This window comes from Thamnophis sirtalis, unplaced genomic scaffold (genome assembly GCF_051295495.1).
Source record: "Thamnophis sirtalis isolate CommonGarterSnake01/CBP01778 unplaced genomic scaffold, rThaSir2_p1.2 scaffold_7, whole genome shotgun sequence".
Taxonomy (NCBI): Eukaryota; Metazoa; Chordata; class Lepidosauria; order Squamata; family Natricidae; genus Thamnophis; species Thamnophis sirtalis.
The window spans coordinates 1,255,249-1,277,942 of NW_028261387.1; the positions used below are offsets into that span (position 1 = coordinate 1,255,249).

Here is a 22,694-nt window from a genome sequence, read left to right on the forward strand (position 1 = left end):
TTTGTTATTTAATACAATATGCGCATTAGGTGAGAATAATTTGTTCTAGCCAAAATTAAGTCCAACTGATTTCAGCAGAATTGAAAGCTTTTTAGGATTCTCGTACTGAAATTAGTCTATCTGCTGGATCAATCGTGTTTTAGCAGAACTTTAGGCAAACTCATAACCGCAGTAAAATTACAAAAAACATGAAACAGAAATTGGAACTTAATCAAATTACATCCACTTGACTCCATAAGTATGAATAAACCTGTGCTTGCAAAACTTCCAATGTACCTCTCATGACGTTTCTAACCAATGTTTCATCAGAGTTACAGCCATACATCTGTTGGTAGAAACTCCTTCTCATTTTTGCGAAGTATCTGCAAGGGGTTAAAATGAAAATCAGAAGTAATGCAATTATGAATTTGGAATAGTTCGAAGAAACGCTTTATCATTAAGTCTCATAAATGACCAGCCACAAAGACATTTTGAAATATTTCTTGGGAGTCGTGCATGGCTTAGATTCTATTCAAACATGACAACACAAAATGTCAAAACTGTAAATTTACCTTAATAAAGTTTGCATGAAAGAACAAGGTGCATATATGATAAGCAAAAGAAGTATGGTTCCAATACGAAGTGGCATCCCAGGGACCGTTAAGATACGATGGTGTCTGCCTTTGTGGCCAGAAAGAAAATACTATCCTTGGAGGAAGAAACCTGATCAGATCCTTCTTCCTTGTCAGTGATGAGATTAGCTTTTTCTCTGAGGTCAGGAAATTCCAGTGGCCAGAAAGCTTCCAGACATATGCCTAGGGGCGAGTCTGGCTAAAATAGCTTAGAATCTAATGCATTTTCTCCATCTCAGCAAGTTTAAAATGTATGAATGTCAACTCCCAGGATTCTTCAGCCGGGAATTTTGGGGACCTGAAATCCATAAACCTTAAAGGTGCTGATATTGAGAAACACTGATCTAATGGATCCAAAGTTCCCTCTGGTTAGCTACCGTGTCCATGAACTGAGCTGGAATGTACATCAGCTGCTTGCTCCCTATCCCTCCTCACTCCTTGCACCAGGGAGTAGCTTTGTCCAGAAGTACACAAAGAAACAGTTTCACAGAACGTGGAGAGGACAAATGTCTCTTTGTCCTCATTTTTGTTATGCAGGCCAGCAGTGTAATTGTACATGTCAGAGTAACCTAAACTTAACTTGCTCTGTTAGGTACCAAAATATTAAAGTAATTGTTATTATTTCTGGGTTGCTGCACCATTTTGCGAATGGGCTACATTTTGATATTTGAAAAAAGTGTGGAGGAAGGAAACAGGTTTATGTGTGAACAGAAGGAAAAGCATCTTTGAGTAAAAACAGTGCAAGTTATCTAGATTTTTAAGTGGTTTCCTTTGCCTTTATAGCCCCAATAAATAGGATGATTCACAGCAAGAGAATTAATTAACATGCATTATTTCACATCATTTATTTAACTGTGCAAAAATTAGAAAGCATAGCAATTTTACAACTGAGGTTATTCATTGCAACAAACTCAAGAAATGCCAGCAACAGTTCACCTAGTTATACAAGCTCATATAAAAAAAATAGAAATTGGGAAAATATAAAATAGTAGCTACTGCACTTATAATCGATATGCTTAAAAGTATCAATAGATCCTAAGAACGATGTCTTAATCAGATGAAGTTTGTTAGATTTGTCAATCTAAACTCTAATCTGATATTGTGTTATAGGTTTTCTTTTTAATTGAACTATATCTTTTTAACTATTTCTATAACAGACTCATTATGGCTAAGTCCTAACATAAACTTTTTTTTTAAACAGTTGTCAGCAATTTATCACAAAACATTATTCTGATCACCACAGGTTTCGGCATCTCTGTTCAGACTGTCCATAAAATGAGATGGGTTATTCTTTTACAAAAACTGTACTGATAGCTATATGTTCCTTGTGTAGTTTTTAACTACTAGATATGCTGAACTAATTTTCTTAATGATATATAGACAACCAGGTTTACTCCAGATGAACTGCGTCACATTTTTTTACAAGTATTATCTCAAAAAATAACTGTGAAAAGGTTATGATCAATATGTACAGTGTCAATCTTTCTGACAAATGTCATGTTGCATCAGGAACACATGAAGAAATGACTCATTTAAAGTCCCACCCTTACAGTTACTTGAGAAAAGTGATGAGGAATCTTGGTTTTGATATTGTATTTCTCACTATTTTATTATTGCAGCAAGATTTCCACTGAACAGCTGCAGATTTGGTACGGCCAAGACCTTTAGACACAGATGTTGGAAATATTGCTATTAAACTTGGTGAGAAGTCAAAAGTAATTCTATTCTTTCATGAATTCACAGCTTGTGGTACTATGTTACCATATGCAGGAAGCCAGAAATCACAGCATGGGACATGTAGTCAGCTTCCAAGACTTTTAGCACATTCGACTTACTTTCAATGTCAAAAGATAAGAAGCCGAAAAGGAAAATTTAAGAATAACTGCACTGTGCTGATAAACAACTACAACTGTGGATGAAAAGAGTAACTTTGTTTTTCATAAGGTAGTTTACATTAAGAACGTGCAACCTATGACGGAAATCTTGTAAGAGCATACATGCTATTTTTCAGCTTTTTCCCCAGTGAGAATGAAGAAACAATTACTGTACTTTTCAGAGTATAAGACACACCAGAGTATAAGACGCACCAAGGTTTTGAAGAGGCAAATTTGGTATGGCCAAGACCTTTAGACCACAGCCCATTTCTTTGCTCATTTCTGCCCTCCCTAGCCCCCAGGAGCTCTGAAAGCGTCCTACAAGCCATGCACGGCCATTTTGATGAAGGGGGCGGTAAAAAATGCTGTATTCAATGTATAAGAAGCACCCAGATTTTCAGCTTCTTTTTTGAGGGAAAAAGGTGCGTCTTATACTCCGAGAATACGGTATTTACATTTTCATAGGATTAGAAATTAGTATAGCAGGAGGTAAAATCCACATTAGATTGCACATTATGTTTTTTACTATGGACTGATAACTTGGGAACAAGTGGAGCGCGGTGACTTATGTGGTTAGGATGCTAGGTTGGAGGTTAGCAAGCACCCAAGATCTGGATGCTTGTATGGGGCAGGGCTGAGCGCCTGTCCTCCGCTCCAGCTCCTTCCAGGGACATGAAAGAGCCCAGGCAACAGTGATGTCACTGCTAATCCTTTCAACCTGGAAGTGAACCTTGGTGTCTCTGACAAGTTCAAAAGAAAAACCCTTGGGAATATAAAACAGGTTGCTCTTGAAAATGTCTAGTTGGAACAGGAGTCCCCAAACTGGGCAACTTTAGACTTGCGGACTTCAATTCCCAGAATTCTCCAGACTGCAATAATTTTCTTAATAACTGTGGCAAGAAAGGTCGTAAAACGGGGCAAAATTCAGTGAACAAAGGACTCACTTAACAACAGAAATTTTGGGCTCAATTGCGGTCATACGTTAGAGGACTATCTGCATACATATTATCCTACCTGTAAATATTTCATTTGTTAAGATTTTTAATATCTGAGAATAGATTATTTTTTTCCTCACATTTTTCACAATTTCTATCATCTGTGGGATGATTTAGGAAACAGGACACTATTGCCAAGCGAGGCTGATTTGGGGTTGAACTACTGAAGAAATATGTACAATGAGGTACATGTTTCCTGTCAAAAATAATTAAGAAATGGAAACTAATTTTAAAATGTTTGTGGACCAACAAATGTATCTAGTGCCCCCATTTAAATTCTAAATGGAGCAGTTTTACTCTCCATACCTACATCTGGTTGCTACATCTAGTCCTTCAAAATTTAATGATAATTTTAAGAAAGGATGTAGAAAGGGGGAGGAGAGAGGGGGAAGAAAGTGTCGGATAAGGTATAAATATGGTGTACGGAGAGCAATAGCAATAGCAGTTAGACTTATATACCGCTTCATAGGGCTTTCAGCCCTCTCTAAGCGGTTTACAGAGTCAGCATATTGCCCCCACAGTCCGGGTCCTCATTTCACCCACCTCGGAAGGATGGAAGGCTGAGTCAACCTTGAACCGGTGAGATTAGAACCGCTGAACTGCAGATAACAGTCAGCTGAGGTGGCCTGCAGTACTGCACCCTAACCACTGCGCCACCTCGGCTCTTAGCAGAAGAGCCAATAACTGGTTTTTTGTATGGTAAGATGAATTGATGTAATTACTTAATAATACAACATGATATTGACTGTGTAATAGTATACATGTGATTATACGCTATGAAAATGGAAAATAAAAAAAAATTCTATGTGAAAAAAAAACAACAATCTTGTTTGCTACTTAAACAACAACAAATGACAATCAATAAAACCATTGAATTTCAATAAAAAAAATTAATGATAGTTTTGAACACAATGGAGGTAATGCAACATTTAAAACAAGAGTGGGACCATTTTTTTTTTAAAAAACCCCACACATTTAATTCTTTCATTTTTTTTCAAGAAATGTTCTGATGCTTTAGTCAAAATGTTTGTATACTTGACCATTGTTGATATGCTGACTCCAGATAGCCAAGTATTTTTAATAGATATTTTATTCTTAAGAGGGCCTTGAACATAGGATACCTTTAGTTTGGCCTTAAATATAAAGCCAGCTGGGCGACTTTGTGCCAATCACTTTCTCTTGGCCCTGGGAAATGGACAACAGCAAACCACGTTCTAAAAGCTTTTTTTTAAAAATGCAGATACTTGTCCAAGCAGTCAACTATGACTTGAAGGCATTGTCTGCCTGCCTCCCTGCCTGTCTATCAGTCATCCAAACATCCATCCATCCATCCATCCATCCATCCATCCATCCATCCATCCATCCATCCATCCATCCCTATCTATCATCTACCATGGTTCTTATACAGGAAACCATCGTAATACCTACTGAATTTGCAGAGTGGTGAGAATTTCATTCGGTTTGATTTTAATAAGGGTACATCTAAATCTCCATTTCTTTAACTTAAATGAATAAGAAAAACGAGCCTGAAAAAAGTAGTAGTTTTTTTGGGGGGGGCTCTGTTTATTTGTTTTTATTCAGTGCAGCAGAAAATAAACTAATCTACAATTTATGGCATTTACAAATAGAGATGGGGAAAATGTTTAGTCAGATACATATTTTTAAACTAATTTATGTTAATTGGAAGAGTTTTGTGTTATAGTTTTCTAGTTCAAAATCCACACACAACAACATGCATATTAGAGAAATTCAAATAAAGCGTGTGCCAAGGTTATATGAATACTTCTGTACACAGAATTAACTTATATTTTATTCAAAGGCTTATGGAAATTGGAAAAAAAATGTTACAAATATTTCTACAAATATAAAAAAGTCCTGAATAAAGAAAAAATCATTTAAGAATGATCACAGAAGGGGAAGCAGACTGCAGCTAGTTTGCAAACAAGTATTTTTGTACTAGTTCTATCTTTGAAAATAGGTAAAGATAAATCTACACTACCTTCTGATTATTTTTTAAATATTTACCATTCTCCCTTTTTTCAGCTTCTTTTCCAGCTCTGTAGATCGTTCTCTTGTACCTCCCCAAAATATTATAGCTTGACAGGGCAATCTGTGGAAATAAAAATATCGTGTTACAAGCCTAGTACTAACAACCATTGACTGTTAAACTTTTCACTAGTTACATACTTTGTTCGACGATGTTTGAATCAGAGCATCTTTTTGGTTCAAATAAGAAAGAAGCCTAGCGCAATTTCTTCTTCACTTCATTTCTTTAGTACGACAATTGATTTATTTTCATTTTATTCTCCCCCTCCTTGCAGATGAACTCAAATTTGTGAATGGTGTAAAGGGCACTGCAATGAAAGTCCAAAGATAGGAAGCCTACTAGAAGTTCTAGTCAAGATAAAGTTGGAGCGGCCCATAACTGGAATGAATAACCTTTTTGACGGCTGGGTGTTTCTATCTGTGAGGTAAATGGCAGCACCTGTAGTGTGATGGTGACAGGAGGTTGGGACCTTCCATAGGTGTGCCTAATGTTCGGTATCTTCTATTTCTGTGATGGCGAACCAGGTAGAGTGGAGCCATCTCTGCGGGCACACGAGCCGTCGCCCAGGTCAGCTTCACTGCGCATGCATGCGCGCCTCCTGTTGGCCAGCTGATTTTGGGGTCTCTGGTGGGAGACATGTGAGCATGTGTTTATGCGGGGGGGGGGGTCCGCACATGCATGCGTGGGGTTGGGGGGATGCGGTGCTTCCGGCACCCCATTTTTGGTCCTAGGAGGCTTCAGGGAGGCCTGCTAGCACCAAACTGGGGGTTGCACGGCATGCGCGGGGTGGGGAGGACGCGAGGGTGGCATGCACGAATTCCCGGGGGGGGGGCAGGGCCTGTGGGGGGATTCCATTATGGGTGTCAGCACGCACACACTATTGCGTGTGCATGGGCACTTTCGGTACCCGAGGAAAAAAAAGGTTTGCCATCACTGTTCTATTCCTTGGTTCAGGGTTTGCTTCACCTGTCCATGTATTGTAACAAGTAGGAGGGGAAGAAGCCCAGATGGAGAAGTTTAGATACAACAAATGTAATCCAGATAGGCTGAAAATTGTCCTGAAAATTAATGGCACCAGGGCTTGAGGACAGAAGTTAAGCTTTAACCCAAGATTTGTGAAGCAAGACACACTCTTGTCTCAACTCTTATCATAAGTAATTTTGAGACACCGTGAGTTATCTGGAGAGGTGCTCTGATGAATTCTGATTATACCCCTTCCAAGGTGGGAAACTAAGTACTATAGGATCAAGCATTAATCAATGATGCCTCTACCTTCTCCGAAACTGGCCTGCTCTTCTGCTATTAGATTTTCCCTATTCAGCTACTGTCAGCCTCTGCTTTGCTGCTGCTTCGGCTGCCATTGCAACGGGGAGGGGGGGGCATGGTATTTGGGATGGGAATGAATGATGTGCTGGAGGAAGATTCTAGACGCTGACCTGACCATCTTATTCCCCATGTGGAGGAAGGGAGTTTCCCGCCAAGGTTAACTGTCCGGCATTCCATCCTGATGATGGGTTTTGAAGTTACCTCCCACCTGACACTTGGGTGAAATATAATTGGACTATGGACTGGGGTGCCAAGGGGAGGGGATTGAATTATACATGATATTCTTTGCTTTCATGCCTAATTAACCAGATTCAGCTTAGCTTCGCTACTGTTCATTTATAATTAGTAAAAGTACACTTGATTTCAAACAAATGGAGTAGAGTGGTTTCGTTCCTGATTATCAAATGAAGTCGCAGATGACAGCTACTCCTTAAGTTTATCATGGGGTCCTTAGCATGATTATGCTGAGCAGCTAATTGGCCTGCAGCTAGCAGAGTCATCTCTCTCTTTCCCTTCTTGAAGATTAGAACTATAATCGCCAGGCCCCAATCCTCACAGATACATCCAGTGGTGCAGAATATAGTTAAAGGGTAATGGCAGAGTTTGAGTCCAGCCTTCAATATTATTCCTCATTAGTTTTGGTGGAATAAGGTCACCTCCGGGGGGGGGGGGGAGGCTTCCTTTCCTGAGCTGACCAACAAGAAATGTAATTTCAGGTACAGATACTGAGAGTGGGGAGGGGAAGACTAGGACACATATATAAACCAATCCTGTAAAATGGATCACAGATCAATTATTCTAATTTCGGAGCAAGCATTTGCATGTTAGCAATTGCTAACCGAACTGTTTAGCAAAATGTTGTTGGAAGGATTATGATCTGAGATTCCGTTTCTCTAACTGGGTTACCTGAAAAACTTTGCTTACAATGATAGCTCTGAATGGACACCACAAGCTCAGATGCATTCTCTGGGTTTTGCCATTGCAACGTCTTCATTTATTCCGATGGAAATCGTGAATCTCTTAATTTATTATTTTCTTCCAGAAAATGAATTGAGTTCCCCAATGTGTGCAACTAAGCACCCATACCGGATGGCTGCACCTGTATTTATTAGCATATGTTCTACACTAATTAGTTCCAAAGATGAAGCTAGGCTGACATATTAATCATAGTCAAATCTCAGCACTCACAGCTGGATTGCATTCCATTGAGGATGGTGGATGTGTGAAATTCCCCACTTCCAAAAACAGGAGACAGGAGGCAAGAACTCACAAAGGAACCCACCAAAGCAAAAGATTAACATGCACATTCCTCTCCAATCTAAGATAATTGAAGCTCTCCGTGGAATGCCGTCTGAATGGGGCCGAATATCAAGCTCTTTTTTTTTTTTGTCAGAGAAAAGCACCTGTAGGGATTTATACTACTGGATTTGGATTTTATTCAATTTGTAGGCTGCCCTATTCCCCGAAGGGACTCAGGGCGGCTGAACAAAAGCCAAGGGAGGGGAAATTACAAAAAGTGAGACAAAGACAGACAAACAAACAATACAAACAGTTTAAAAGCACAATAGACACAGCAAATTCGAGTTGGGGGGGGAACTCAACCCCAGGCTTGCTGGGACAGCCGGGTCTTCACGGCCGTCCGGAAGGCCTGAAGGGTGGAGAGGGTCCGAATCTCCACGGGGAGCTCGTTCCAAAGGGCCGGGGCAGCCACAGAGAAGGCCCTCCTCTGAGTAGTCGCCAGCCAACATTGGCTGGCAGATGGGATACGGAGGAGGCCTAATCTGTGGGATCGAATGGGTCTGTGGGAGGTAATCGGCAGAAGGCGGTCTCTCAAGTACTGGATATTAATAATGATGTTTCCGGTATATTTACAATGTGAACGACTAACATTCCACATTGGTGTACAGAGTATATAACAGAATATAAATAGATGCTAAGTGTGAAACAGAGAACAATGGGTTACTTTAGAATATTCTTCTGCATTTCTTGGATGATTAGACCTCGACAAACTTTGCTAATGAAATACCGCAAGTACAAAATCTGCTTTTCTCATTATTACCGTAGAAGCAAATTTTCTCAAACTGACTTCATAGTTAGGTCCCAATGACTTAACAAATTATCTTGGCAATCTTGTTTTCAAGACATGGGAACTGGAATCGGATTCTGGCACAGAATACATACTAAGTCCCAAAAGCAACCCAAAGGAAATAATTCCATAGGAAGCCTGACAAAAGCTTGAAAAATACTTAGTGACGAGTAACTCTCGCCCTCCAGACTTCTGTGTATAGATTCCCATACGGATTCTTTCTTCTTGGATGCTAACAAGAGCTGTCCTGATTTGGCTTGGAAAAACATTCCCAGTTTCTCAATTACAAAAACTGTATGTGGGAAAGAGTGTATTGGGAAAATTAAATGTTTATAACAAATATTTTTATCACTTGATGGACAACCAAAATCAAACTGAGTATCTGTTGTCTAAGCAACAATCAATAGCAATAGCAGTTAGACTTATATACCGCTTCATAAGGCTTTCAGCCCTCTCTAAGCGGTTTACAGAGTCAGCATATTGCCCCCAACAACAATCCGGGTCCTCATTTCACCCACCTCGGAAGGATGGAAGGCTGAGTCAACCCTGAGCCGGTGAGATTTGAACCGCTGAACTGCTGATCTAGCAGTCAGCTGAAGTGGCCTGCAGTACTGCACTCTACCCACTGCTCCACCTCGGCTCATCAAGAAGCTATATTGAATAAGCAAAAACATGTGCTGTTGCTGACTAGAGCTCAGATAATAAACTCCATGAAAAATTACGACTTAAGCTAAATAAAACAGTATCCTCAAATCAAGAAGGAACAACCTCTGAAATGTTCCGCGTGATTATATGGTGAAAATGAAGAATATATTTCTAATAGATTAGACCCGCTGATCAAAATTTTCTGAAGAGGTTCAGACTGAAATTCATGACATCTTAAAAGATGGAGGAAAACAAAATTATCCTTAGAATGTAAAAAATAAAATAAAATAAAATAAAATGGCTGTCTGTTGAATTGCTTAGCAGAAGCAGGAAGGAAGAGACAACGGATAGAGAAGGAAATATGTAAATGCCGATTTTCACAAAAAAGCAGTAAGAAATAATTTCATAACTAATCAAGCAAGTTAGTAGTAGCAGTAGTAGTAGCAGTTAGACTTATATACCGCTTCATAGGGCTTTCAGCCCTCTCTAAGCGGTTTACAGAGTCAGCATATCACCCCCAACAACAATCCGGCTCAGAAGGATGAAAGGCTGAGTCAACCTTGAGCCGGTGAGATTTGAACCGCTGAACTGCAGATAACAGTCAGCTGAAGTGGCCTGCAGTACTGCACCCTAATCACTGTGCCACCTCGGCTCTTTGAAGAAGTTGAATATAATTGTGAAAGATAAGGTATTTATTTTAGGAATCAAAGTAAACTAGTGAAAAAAATGGGCACAAGAGAAGGCAGAAATCTACAGGAGAAAAAGAGAGGTTGCTCAAATACATGGAAAGTTGAAAAAATATTAATAATCCCAAAATCAATTTTAATGAAATAACCACCAAATGTTTACAAAAAAAGATGCAGATTAAAGTGCAACTTGCATTTTTAAGTAGATGGGCAAGGGACTGGAAAAAGATATATTCAAATGCCAAAAAAGAACTAAAAACGCTCGTACAATTGAACATACACGTACATGCTAGTAAGAGAATATCCAAGATTTTGCAATGGGGACTTCAAGAATAGAGGGACTGAAAACTGCTAGATATACAAGTTACAGATGCACCTGGATTCATTTGCCTAGGATCGTGATGGTGAAGCAGAGGTGGCACTCAGAGCCCACACCTACAGAAGAGGTTCCAACATTTTTTGAAACCCACCACTGGTCCTTGGATACGATTATTCTACACTATCATGCTCCTATTTATAAAACTCAGTGCCTCTGTGAAAGGTAAGGATGACTGCTGCGTTTGTGGTGCAATCAGAACATTGCGTGTGTTGAAGTTCTTTTAACGCAAACCAAAGATGCCTTTTAAAAAACAAGTTTACATCCTATTCTTATGCATGCCAGTGCTGTGTGTGAGGTAATTTAAGGTGGTTCTGACAAATGTCGTCGGCATCTTCATATCCGTCACATGGGCGGCAAGCCACTCCCATCCGGTCGCATGGGTGGCAAGCCACTCCCACAAAGGAGGCCACACCCACAGAGTAGGTTCGAACAATTTTTGAAACCCACCACTGAGATGAGTATATTCATAGTTATTTCATCTTTTTTCTTTTGTGATTAATTTTTTTTTATAGCAGAATGCACACTCAAATCAGCATAATGCGTGCAACTCACAGGTTAAGTCTGGGATCTTTTGTTCAAGGAGACAACAAAGAAAAACGAAAGCCACACTTCCTCCTATCTTCTCTTACCCTATAACAGATGATCGGTGATAACTGCACACCGGATTAATCCAACTCATTTGTCAGGCTTCTCCTCCCTTCCCAAAGGCAATGCATTTACTCCTCTTCCTATCAGATCAAACTGAACGGCAGCATTGAGAGAGTTCTCAATATAAACTTCAAATCTAGCAACCCCATTATTGCTTTGGAAAAGGAATTATTGCCAAATCTGATGAAATGTCAAAGGGTCAGCAAATACCTATCAAATTTTCAGCTTCTGCTCTCCTGATATAGTAAATTTACATGAAGAGGAAGAACAGAGTTAATTTTTCTCAAATCCAACTCCTGCTTTAATGTTTTGTTTTGTATAAAGTGATCTTATAAACAATTCTTTTCGAATCAATAGAGAAACTAGTTAAACTCTTAACATGCTAGGAAAGGTGTCATTGCTCTGACAAACTTGAGCCTTTCTCGGACTATGCGCATTTTACACATAAATCTATCAATTATACCCTTTTTTTTAAAAAAAAATGCAAACTTTCTTAGCATTCATTATTACATAACTTTCTTCCATGCAATTTTAAAACATAAATTGTCCTGATGTGAACCAGCTTTTAAAGTAATTATTTCTGGTTTCCTTTAAAAAAATAATAATTCCCCATGTATATTTTTTAAATCCAACGTTCAGAAATATAAATTCTTTTCTCCATGTGCATTTTGGAAAATATTTTTATATGGATGTTTGACAAGAAAAAAGAGGAATACTAACGAAGTTTGGTTAACACTGTTTTCTATGCCACAGTGGTATTTGTTTGACGGGACTGAACAAATAAACTCCTGTAAAATCCATGGAGGATTCACAACCTGATCCCACATCCAACTCTTGAGAAGTGGGATCGCTAATAGTAATCCGAACAAGCATTTACGTAACCATTCTGGTAAGTGTGAATTTACGCATGTTCAGCTCAATGTTTCTGGTACTGTTATTTACAAAAAAACTGAACTGCAGCCAGTGTAACAAGTGACTTTTCACAATCATTACAAATAAATGATGCTTTTATCTCTTCAGGTGATGATTATCTGTAATTGTCTACTATAAAATATATTGGCATTCACTATAAATACATTTTTGGAATGCATTCTAGGAAAGATAAATAATTAATTCTGTTATAAGTGAAAAATACATCTTTTTTAAACATACGTTCAGAAAGGACAAATCTATGTGTCCCTATTTAATTTGCATCATTGGACATTTAAGCTCTATCTTATCAGGAGAAGTCAGCAGAGTTTACAGCATCTCTGAATGTTCTTCATCTCTGAATGTTCTTCTATGAACTTTCTGGAGTTCAAAAACCACATCAATTTCTCAGGGTCTTCAGTTAGAATTCTTCCTCCCCCACACTGAATCATATACACACTTTTTCACTGGAAACCCTGATTTGTAGATTTATGCTTTTTCAAGATAATAAAAAGATAGTATATGGTGGATGTTGTTTTATTTTGGCCCGTTTTGAGCAGTACTACAATATACATAAGCTTGGTTTTTAATTTCTTGCAGACAAGAAATAGATTTATTGTTCCTTCACCCACTGTTACTCCATTCTTTTGAGTAAAGAGTGAGTGTCAACTCTGAAGCAAATCTGGCTAAGGCCATTTTTAAGGCTTCAGGGTTGTCACAAGGCAGAAGAAGAGACAGGGAGGGGAGGAAATAAGACAGCTGGGGTTTGTAGTCAAAACAAAACGTTTTCCTGTGGGAACCAAGGACATTCCAACAAGTGCTGGGGAGAGGAGGAATGGAGTAACCAAGTAACAGGCCAGCACCTCTATTGGACAACGTGACTGATGATTTAAGGGAAGGGGGGAACTTTCACTTTTTATTTAGGTGAAAACCGTAGGAACTTTCAGAGTCGTTTTCACTAGTCGTGCCAATATGATGTATCCATTGAATTGTTCTTTGAGGAATCCACCTGCCTCAGAGTTCTGTTTTCTATGGGTAGATTATTTGGAGCGCTGGCAGTGAGCTTTTAATGGTGTTCTGGTTACTTTTATAGCCATGGCTACTTGATCCACTTATTTCTTTCTCTAATGCTTAGCACAAGTTCCTACTTTGTAAAGGGTACTATCCTACTAGAGTAATTTTGTTCCTGAGCATTAGGGACAATATTCTTCATGACTGATTCTTTATTCTCATCTGGAAAAAAAGTTTACTAAGATGCCCTTCCAGAGAACACTTTTCAGATTATGATATATGTGCTTGTAAAATGTGTGGACATTATTATTTATTATTATTTAATCACTATTATTCATGGTTAAGCTTTATATTAGCAAGGATGAGAATGAGAGTTGGGATTTTCAGTATTTCTTCAGCCCAACAAACTATTCTTCTAACACTGGCACTAATACTCCAACTAAAATCTCAACAGAAAATGAGTTGACTTTTAAAACAAAAGTTGAATTATTTGCTTTTAAAAAAAATAAATGAATTGTCCTCCAGCAGACTGAATCTGTTTGTCAGAATTACAATACTGCAAATATGAAACAGCAATATAATTAGTATGGATTATGGAAAACCTTGTCAGGGTGACGTGTTCGTAGCAATCTAGAGCATTTTTTCCTATTTCCTTGCATGCTAAGCCAACATTGGGGAGCCCCTTGCAATGTTTTCTCAAGTCTTAAACAGAATGTGCTGTAATATTCCAAGCATTAGATCTGGAAGACTTCGCACAATCTTAGTAATTAGATGTTTGCAGTAAGGGCAAGGGAGCAAAAATTAGCAATTAGGCAAACAACATAAAAGTATGCAATGCTTCCCCCCCCCCCAACTATTATTACTCATTGATGCAATAGGGTAAAAGAAACATTCAATAGGTTGGTGACTGGCACTGTGCCACACTATTTCATAGTATTTGTTCCTCTCAGACATGGCAAACCACTAGTAAATCCAAAATGCATTTTTAAATCCAGGAATAGGTTATCCAGAGATATGACAGATTTGGATTTTAACTGAAGCATCCTTAAATAACCATAGTCATTCTCTGGGATATGGATGCACTCACTGGTGGGATTCAACCGGTGCTCTGCCCGCGCATAGTCCATGTGAAAGTACTGCAGCCCTGGTGCAAAACCGCTCAGGCACAGTAATCCACTCTGCTGCGCCTATCGGCTGGGCTATAGAAAAGGGAATATAGGTCAGTATAGCGTAGGGGCGGGCAGGCGGGTCCAGTTGGTCATCAGAGCCAACCGGTTCGCTCCCAGCTGATCGTCAGAACTACCGGCTCGCCCAAACAGGTCTGAACCTGTAGAATCCCCCCCCCCCCCAAGATGCACTTGTGGGTAAGTAGAAGTCATGCTTTGAATTTGGACTGGCTTGTTCACCTTCCTTTTCTGAATACATCCTTCAATCACTTGAGAAATAAGAGCTGCTGAAATAAAGATCACCAGTCAAAACTCCCCTTCTCGGACATTTTTTTTTTAAGGTAATTTGTGGTAAGCAGTACTTTCAAGCACAAGAGAATGCTAAAGTTTGGAGGAAAGCATACAAGAGACTTAAATTTCATGGCAAGAAGTAGTAGAAAGTATATTTTAATTCTTCAAAGCCGAAAAGAAGGGGGTAAAATAGTTTTTATCTTTGCTTCAAGTACAATATTTAAGCAATATTTTTCCCCAAGTTGAATTCTTCAAAGGGAATGATGCAGAAGTGATGACCTCAGGAATATTGGTAGGGACAAAAGGAAGAAGAAGAAGAAGAAGAAGAAGAAGAAGAAGAAGAAGAAGAAGAAGAAGAAGAAGAAGAAGAAGAAGAAGAAGAAGAAGAAGAAGAAGAAGAAGAAGAAGAAGAAGAAGAAGAAGAAGATGATGATGCACTGGCTGCCTATTGGTCTTCGGATACGCTTCAAGGCGCTAGTCGTCACTTATAAAGCCCTTCATGGTATTGGACCTGGGTACTTGAGAGACCGCCTGCTGCCAATTACCTCCACTAGACCCATTAGATCCCATAGATTAGGCCTCCTCCGAATCCCATCCGCCGGCCAATGCCGACTGGCGACCACTTGGAGGAGAGCCTTCTCTGTGGCTGCTCCGACCCTCTGGAACGAACTCCCCGTGGAGATTCGAACCCTCACCACCCTCCAGGCCTTCCGCATAGCCCTTAAAACCTGGCTATTCCGACAGGCCTGGGGCTAAAGAGCTTCTGCCCCCCCCCAAATGGTATGGTTGTTGTGTGTTTTAAATTGTGTACTGTTATGTTTGTCTTTTTTATCCCTTGACTGTATCCCTTTCCCTGACTGAATTGTGAGCCGCCCTGAGTCCCCTTCGGGGAAAAGGGCGGCATATAAATGTAATAAATCCTAAATCCGAAGAAGAAGAAGAAGGAGAAGGAGAAGAAAGCAAGCAAGCAAGCAAGCAAGAAAGAATATGACTAGACCAAAGTCACCCCAATAAATTCTATGATTAAATTGTGTCTCATCAGTCCTAGGCATATATCCCCATTATTTCTCTATTTTTCTCTGTCTCTGTATGTGTGTGTCCATCTTCCTCCATTAATACATCTTAAGTGTCTTACGTGTCTATCCTTGCCCTCAGATATTTTGACAAAATACTACTAAATATTCTGCTTCAACCCAGTTCCAGAAAAAGGGCATTATGAGAATTTAATCAATTTCACTTTGGAAAAATATAGTATGGAGTTAAGGCACAACCCCAATCAATAACCCTTTCCTTTTAAACACAATTCTCAAAGGTCCCTGGGGTATTTTCAGACAAACTTTCTAAAATAAGGAATAGTCTAAAATTAAAGATTTTTTTCCCCTTAGAAAACGAGTAAAGTCCGTGGTACTAAAGATGTTGTTGCCGAGGAGAAGCTGGAAGCGCCACAACAAGACCTGTTGGGAAATAGCGGAGTTCCAACAGGCTCCGTGAAAACCCAAATGGACAAACACCTGCCAAGGACCTTCAGGTCGGAACAGTTCTGGAGGAACAGGGAAAAAGGAGAAACATCTCGAATGGTCAAAGAGGAACCAGCAGTTCCTCGATAGGTCGGAGATAAAGTTCTCCAAACTAACAGCGGAGGTGTATACGCAGATGATTGTATTGGGATTTACAGTGACACACTAAAAGGAGACAAGGGGAAAGTTTAATTCTCCCAAAAAAGGGAAAATTAAACAGTAAAGGTGGGAATAATGGACAAAGACTGGGAAAAAAACCTGGGGAAAGTTACCAAAACAATAGAATGAAAAGGGAGAAAAAAGATTGGGCAGAAAAAATATAGAAACTACAAAAACAAGAAAAAGAAAAAGCTAGGTGAATGAGTGGAAAGAAGAGAATGTAAGAGAAGTGAAGTGAAGAGAAAATGGTTAGGAAAGGAAGAAAGAACGAAAAAGATTTACTAGTAAAAAAATATGTTAATGTTACCAATGGTACATAGTTAATATGATGTGACGGAAATAGATTAATACTATTAATTGTGGATAATTAACTAAGTGAAATGTTTATTATACAAAATTAAATTTGAGGATATATGTTATTGATAGTAACATGGAATAATAGACGGAAATGAAATGTTAAATTTGATTAACTTGAAGGGGCAAATAATGATATTGTTTATATATTAAGAAGAAATTAAACTTAAGTTGGAAAATATGGAAAGAAAATAAGATAGCTGAAATTTGAAATGGATATATGATGCAAAATGAACTATGCGTGCGAGAAGATGTTGAGGGGGGAAATCCGGGCAACGCTTTGTTTATAAAAGAAGTTAAAATATGTAACAAAAAAATAAAAAAAAATGTTTCAAAAAAAGACGTTGCCAAAAAGGTCCAACATATAAGAATGCTCTACAGTTTTTTTTTGTTATAGAATATGACTTTAATTCAAAACATGGTTTTAGAAACTGCACAGCTTTATTGTAAATATTTACTCTATGTATACAACTTAAAACCAGGACCTATGTTTGACTTTCACTTGAAATATCCTTCAGAATGTCTTTGGGTTACATTCAGTGAAATGTAGTCAGGAAATTTACCTAGTTCCTAACGTCAGTGGCTGTGGAAGTTTCTTATTGTCAGCACTCCTCCATTGAATAATTAGGAAAGAAAACCACGAGACTCCATTGATAGAAATCAAGTGTACTTTTACTAATTATAAATGATCAGAAGCGTAGCAAAGCGAAGACTGATTGTTTAGGCGCGAAAGCAAATGATATATAGAATAACCCATTCCCCCTCCCCTTGGCATCCCAGTTACAGTCCAATCATAATTCTCCCAAGTGTCAGGTGCGAGATAACTTCGAAAGGCATCACCAAGATGGAATGTCGGTGCCGTTGGCCTTGGCGGGAAACCTCCTCCGCATGCGCAGTAAGACAGGCAGCAGAAACTCCAGAATCTTCCTCCAGCACAATTAGTATTCCCCTCCCAAATACCATGCCCCCCCCTCCCCGTTTCAATGGCAGCCGAAGCAGCAGCAAAGCAGAGGCTGACACTTATATTATCCAGAAACCCCTTCCTGAAGCCTTAATTCTTTTCTTAAGGTCCCAATTGTAAATCTTTCTCCTCTATTAGGGGTCTTAATTTTCTTTCCAAGATTCCCAGTCCCACAGCATCTTAAAGGAAGAAGACAAGACTTTTTTTTCCCTTTTGTTTCTTGGCTTTAAAATAGCATCCGTTTATACCAATGGAAGCCATTTTAAAGTTGCACTGGTATAATGGAAGGGAAAGTAAAGAATTGTCTCTTTCCCTTTTGATGAATTACTTCAACGATGGAGGCATTTTGCCTGTGGGACTGTGATGTAGATTTGTAATGTAAATGGAATACGAAGGAAGAATGTCGTAGGGTATAACGTGTATATTAGTTTGTAAGACAACTGCCTGTTTGTTGCAAGTGGGATGTCTTCGTGAATAGGGGTAGTCATCAAGCCTAAGTACAATGCTTCTAACAAACTTGTGCAGTTGTTCTACCTATGGCTGAAATATCGTCCCAATATCACTTTAATATTTCAGTCAAAATAATTTTAATGTTTGTGGTATCAAGGGATTTTCAATCATTCATACATAATGACCCTTAGAAGAACATAAGCTCTAAAACTGTGTTTCTCAACCTTGGCAACTTGAAGATGTCCGGACTTCAACTCCCAGAATTCCCCAGCCAGCATTCGCTGGCTGGGGAATTCTGGGAGTTGCAGTCCAGACATCTTCAAGTTGCCAAGGTTGAGAAACACTGCTCTAAAACCTAGTGGCGCTAGAAAAAGTATGATTCCACCCCATTGCCTCACATGGCAGAAAAATGTTCCTGGGACAGATGGGAGAAGAATTCTCGGGGTGTATTCCCAGGAATACAGAATCCCAGCAGGATATCCCAAGGTACCCCCGTTGCCTGCTTGAAACAAGCAGGTATCTACACTAAAGAGCAGCAATATAGGAAGATATTGGAGACAGATTAATTATTTTAGGGACAATAGCAGAGGCTTATTTCACACCGAAAAGGGAAAGGCAATAGTAAACCATTCCTGGGCTCCAAGACCACGGCAGATGGGGACTGCAGCCATGAAATTAAAAGACGCTCGCTCCTGGGGAAGAAAGCTATGGCAAATCTAAACAGTATATTAAAAAGCAGAGACATCACCCTGTCAACAAAAGTGTGTATAGTCAAGGCTCTGGTTTTCCCAGTTGCATTGTATAGTTGTAAAAGTTGGACCATAAGAAAGGTTGAGAGCCAAAGAATGGAGGCCTTTGAAGTCTGGTGCTGGAGAAGACTCCTGCATTGAGTCCCTTGGACTGCAAAACAATCAAACCGGTCAGTCCTAGAGGAGATCAACCCTGATTGCTCTTTAGAAGGCCAGATCCTGAAGAGGAAACTCAAAGACTTTGCCCCACTAATGAGAAGGAAGAACTCACTGGAGAAGAGCCTAATGCTGGGAAAGATTCAGGGCAGAAGAAGAAAGGGATGACAGAGAATGAGGTGGCTGGACAGAGTCATTGAAGCAGTAGGCATAAGCTTGAATGGACTCTAGAGGATGGGAGAGGACAGGAAGGCCTGGAGGAATGTTGTCCATGGGATCGCGATGGCTCAGACACGACTTCACAACAAAACCATTCCTGAATTTTATCAAAACAAACCACCTGGATAATCAAGATAAAGTTATTGATGATTCAGTGCTGAATGATGGGCTCGTTTTTTTAAGAATTAAAGGGAGAGAAACAGATTACTTAGTTGAGAAAGAACAAAAAAGTTAAAAGAAAGAAACGTTAAAAAAAACCCTGCCTTGATTTTGCTTGGTGCAGATGTGTGGAAAGAAACTCTGAGAAGCTTTCAAGATAAATGTCAGCCCTTCAAGGTAGGCAAGGTCAAGAAAACAAGAACCAGAAGCAGCAGGGATTTCAAGAATGCTCTGTATTATTGTGGAGTATAATCACATTGTCTTGAAGAATGGCATAGTTAGCCAAGAAAACAGGCAAATGTGTTATAGAACAAATGATTCCAATTTATTCAAGAACAAAGGACCAGACTCAAAATTACTCCATTCTGGACACATTATGTGAAGACACAGCTCCCTTGAGAAGTCCCTAATGCTGGGGACGGCAGAAATAAAGAAGATAAACAACAGCAGGGTGGAGAGACTCAATTAGAAGAGCAATGGATCAACCAAGAAGATATGAAGGGTAGGTTGGGGACAAAACTTCTGAGAGAAAGTCTAGCTGTGTGACTGCAGATCATCAACACCAACTTGACGGCCCATAACCAGTTAAGGTGTACAGGCCTAAGAAAAACAATACTCAGGAATGGCAATCAATTTTTCAGCAGAGCAGTGCAAATGAACTGAAGCTGAGCTACGCCCTTCTCCCCTCTCCCCACCTCCTTCTCCAGATTGTTTCTGCATTTGTGATGAAATGCTAATGCAATTTTGCGTTCCCATTGGGTGCCATTAGCTAGAGATGAACGATTGAAGAGAGGTTTACAATAGGCAGCCAGGGATGGAAGTGGGCTTCTGATGTTTTGTTAGCATCAGACGGAATCCTTTATGGTTCTATAAGGTTATTAGAACAGTGTATTCTGGAAGCTATATGTATTTCAACATGCTATCTGGCGGCTTTGGGGGTGATGAAATAGTCTTTCTCTTTTCAGAGTAGAATATTGATGACCTTATACTATATTGCAGTGGTTCCCAAACTTGGCAACTTTAAGACTTGTGGACTTCAACTCCCAGATCTTCTAGTCCAGTGGTTCCCAAACTTGGCAACTTTAAGACTTGTGGACTTCAACTCCCAGATCTTCTAGTCCAGTGGTTCCCAAACTTGGCAACTTTAAGACTTGTGGACTTCAACTCCCAGATCTTCGAGTCCAGTGGTTCCCAAACTTGGCAACTTTAGGACTTGTGGACTTCAACTCCCAGATCTTCTAGTCCAGTGGTTCCCAAACTTGGCAACTTTAAGACTTGTGGACTTCAACTCCCAGAATTCTCCAGCCAGCAGAGCTGGCTGGAGAATTCTGGGAGTTGAAGTCCACAAGTCTTAAAGTTGCCAAGTTTGGGAACCACTGGCTGTACTGTGAGACTTAGTTGACGGAAAATTATGGCCCTTGATTGCCAACAGATGTAACCTTGTCAAACCAGGACAGGAAAAGGGGGCCTCAAGATGAAAAACCATGATGTAGAGAAATGCCAAAGCTGCCTGTCACCTGTTCTGCCCAAACTTTTCTTAGCCTCCCTTGTCTTTAAGCAATGAAGCAAACTCCTTTGAGTTGGGCGCGCTGCCATTTTGACAGATGGCTACAAAAATGTAGGCAGCCAAGAGACCATGTCTGTGTTTGCAGGCAGCGCAGAGAAGATCTTCGTGTGACAGCTAGTCAGGAAGAGGATGTGCTGTAGAGGAGGAGAGATAGCTGACTGAAAGGATCACTCCTAAAAAAAATTGTACCTAAGTAATAATTTTAATTAAATATGTTGATTTAAAAAAAGAAGTGAAACCAAGACAGCAATGCTAAACTCCCAGGCTCCCTAATGGGACACCTATAGCAGCCATTCTGTTATTTGCTTCTTTGTTTAATCAAGTGTAATTGTTCTTTAATCTTTGCATTTAATTTATTAATTACATTTATGAATTTATAGAGCTGAGGTGGCGCAGTGGTTAGAGTGCAGCACTGCAGGCTACTTCAGCTGACAGTTCGGCTGTTCAAATCTCACCAGCTCAAGGTTGACTCAGCCTTCCATCCTTCCAAGGTGGGTAAAATGAGGACCTGGATTGTTGTTGGGGGTGATATGCTGACTCTGTAAACCGCTTAGAGAGGGCTGAAAGCCCTATGAAGCGGTAGATAAGTCTAACTGCTGTTGCTATAGAGCCGAGGTGGCGCAGTGGTTAGAGTGCAGCACTGCAGGCTACTTCAGCTGACTGCTAGTTCTGGAGTTCGGCTGTTCAAATCTCACCGGCTCAGGGTTGACTCAGCCTTCCATCCTTCCGAGGTGGGTAAAATGAGGACCCGGATTGTTGTTGGGGGCGATATGCTGACTCTGTAAACCGCTTAGAGAGGGCTGAAAGCCCTTTGAAGCGGTATGTAAGTCTAACTGCTATTGCTATTGCTACAAGATTGAGTGAACAACATTCATTTTAATTCCAAAGGATACCTTTGATTAAACATAGCAGCAGGAATGATCTGCTGGTGTGAAGGGTTGGAGGGCCCAATCTATCCTCTTTCACGTTTCCACCCTAGTTTTACTCTGAACATGTAGTAGTTTTTATTAGCACTGGCACGCTATTACTTGTTGTCTCCTTAACACTGGTAAGTGAAAATCCTACAGCCTGTATTCTTTATTGAAAGGTTGTTACAAATAACAAGTAAAAATGAAATTAATTATATGGTAGAACTGTCATATCACATTTATTAAAAAAAACTAAACTTAATAATCTTCTAGTTACATTGCCTTGAGAAAGACTTTACCGTAAGTTGTTTCATGCATCCATAGATTGGATACGTTGTCCACTTATGAAGTTTAAATACAGTAATATGACTGAGATGTGACAATGCTGACTCTGTAAACCGCTTAGAGAGGGCTGAAAGCCCTATGAAGCGGTATATAAGTCTAGCTGCTATTGCTATTGCTATTAATAATATTTAATCCCCCAAATGCTTTTGTGGCACCCATGGGGTCGATGAACATACTTAACAGGAAAAAGGAAAGGGAAAAAAAGTGTCTGTAAGCCAAAACTCTGTTTATTTGATTTGATTTATGCTCAAAAACCAAAAAAAAAAAGTGAGTCAATATTTATACTTGAACCAAACATAATACATTAAAAGAGTACATTGAAAATGCAAAAATATGGTTGTCAAAGTTACTGCACTATTAAGCATAAAGCATTAATGACTAAAGAAAATTTGGAAACCATTCTGGACCTCTCAGTGAAGACAAACAGAGTCCTTTATTCCAGTGTTTCCCAACCTTGGCAACGTGAAGATGTCTGG

At 39.6% G+C, this 22,694-nt stretch overlaps 1 long non-coding RNA gene across 8 annotated transcripts in view; it reads right to left on the bottom strand.

The window, feature by feature from the left end:
- Positions 1–22,694, bottom strand: part of LOC148044514 (uncharacterized) — a 127,508-nt gene that overhangs the window by 13,670 nt on the left and 91,144 nt on the right. For all 8 annotated transcript variants that reach the window (XR_015697237.1, XR_015697240.1, XR_015697239.1 and 5 more), the window contains 2 exons: positions 5,506–5,590; positions 277–362 (listed from right to left, as the gene is read on the bottom strand). This is a non-coding gene — a long non-coding RNA (uncharacterized LOC148044514). The remainder of the gene's footprint in view (positions 1–276; positions 363–5,505; positions 5,591–22,694) is intronic.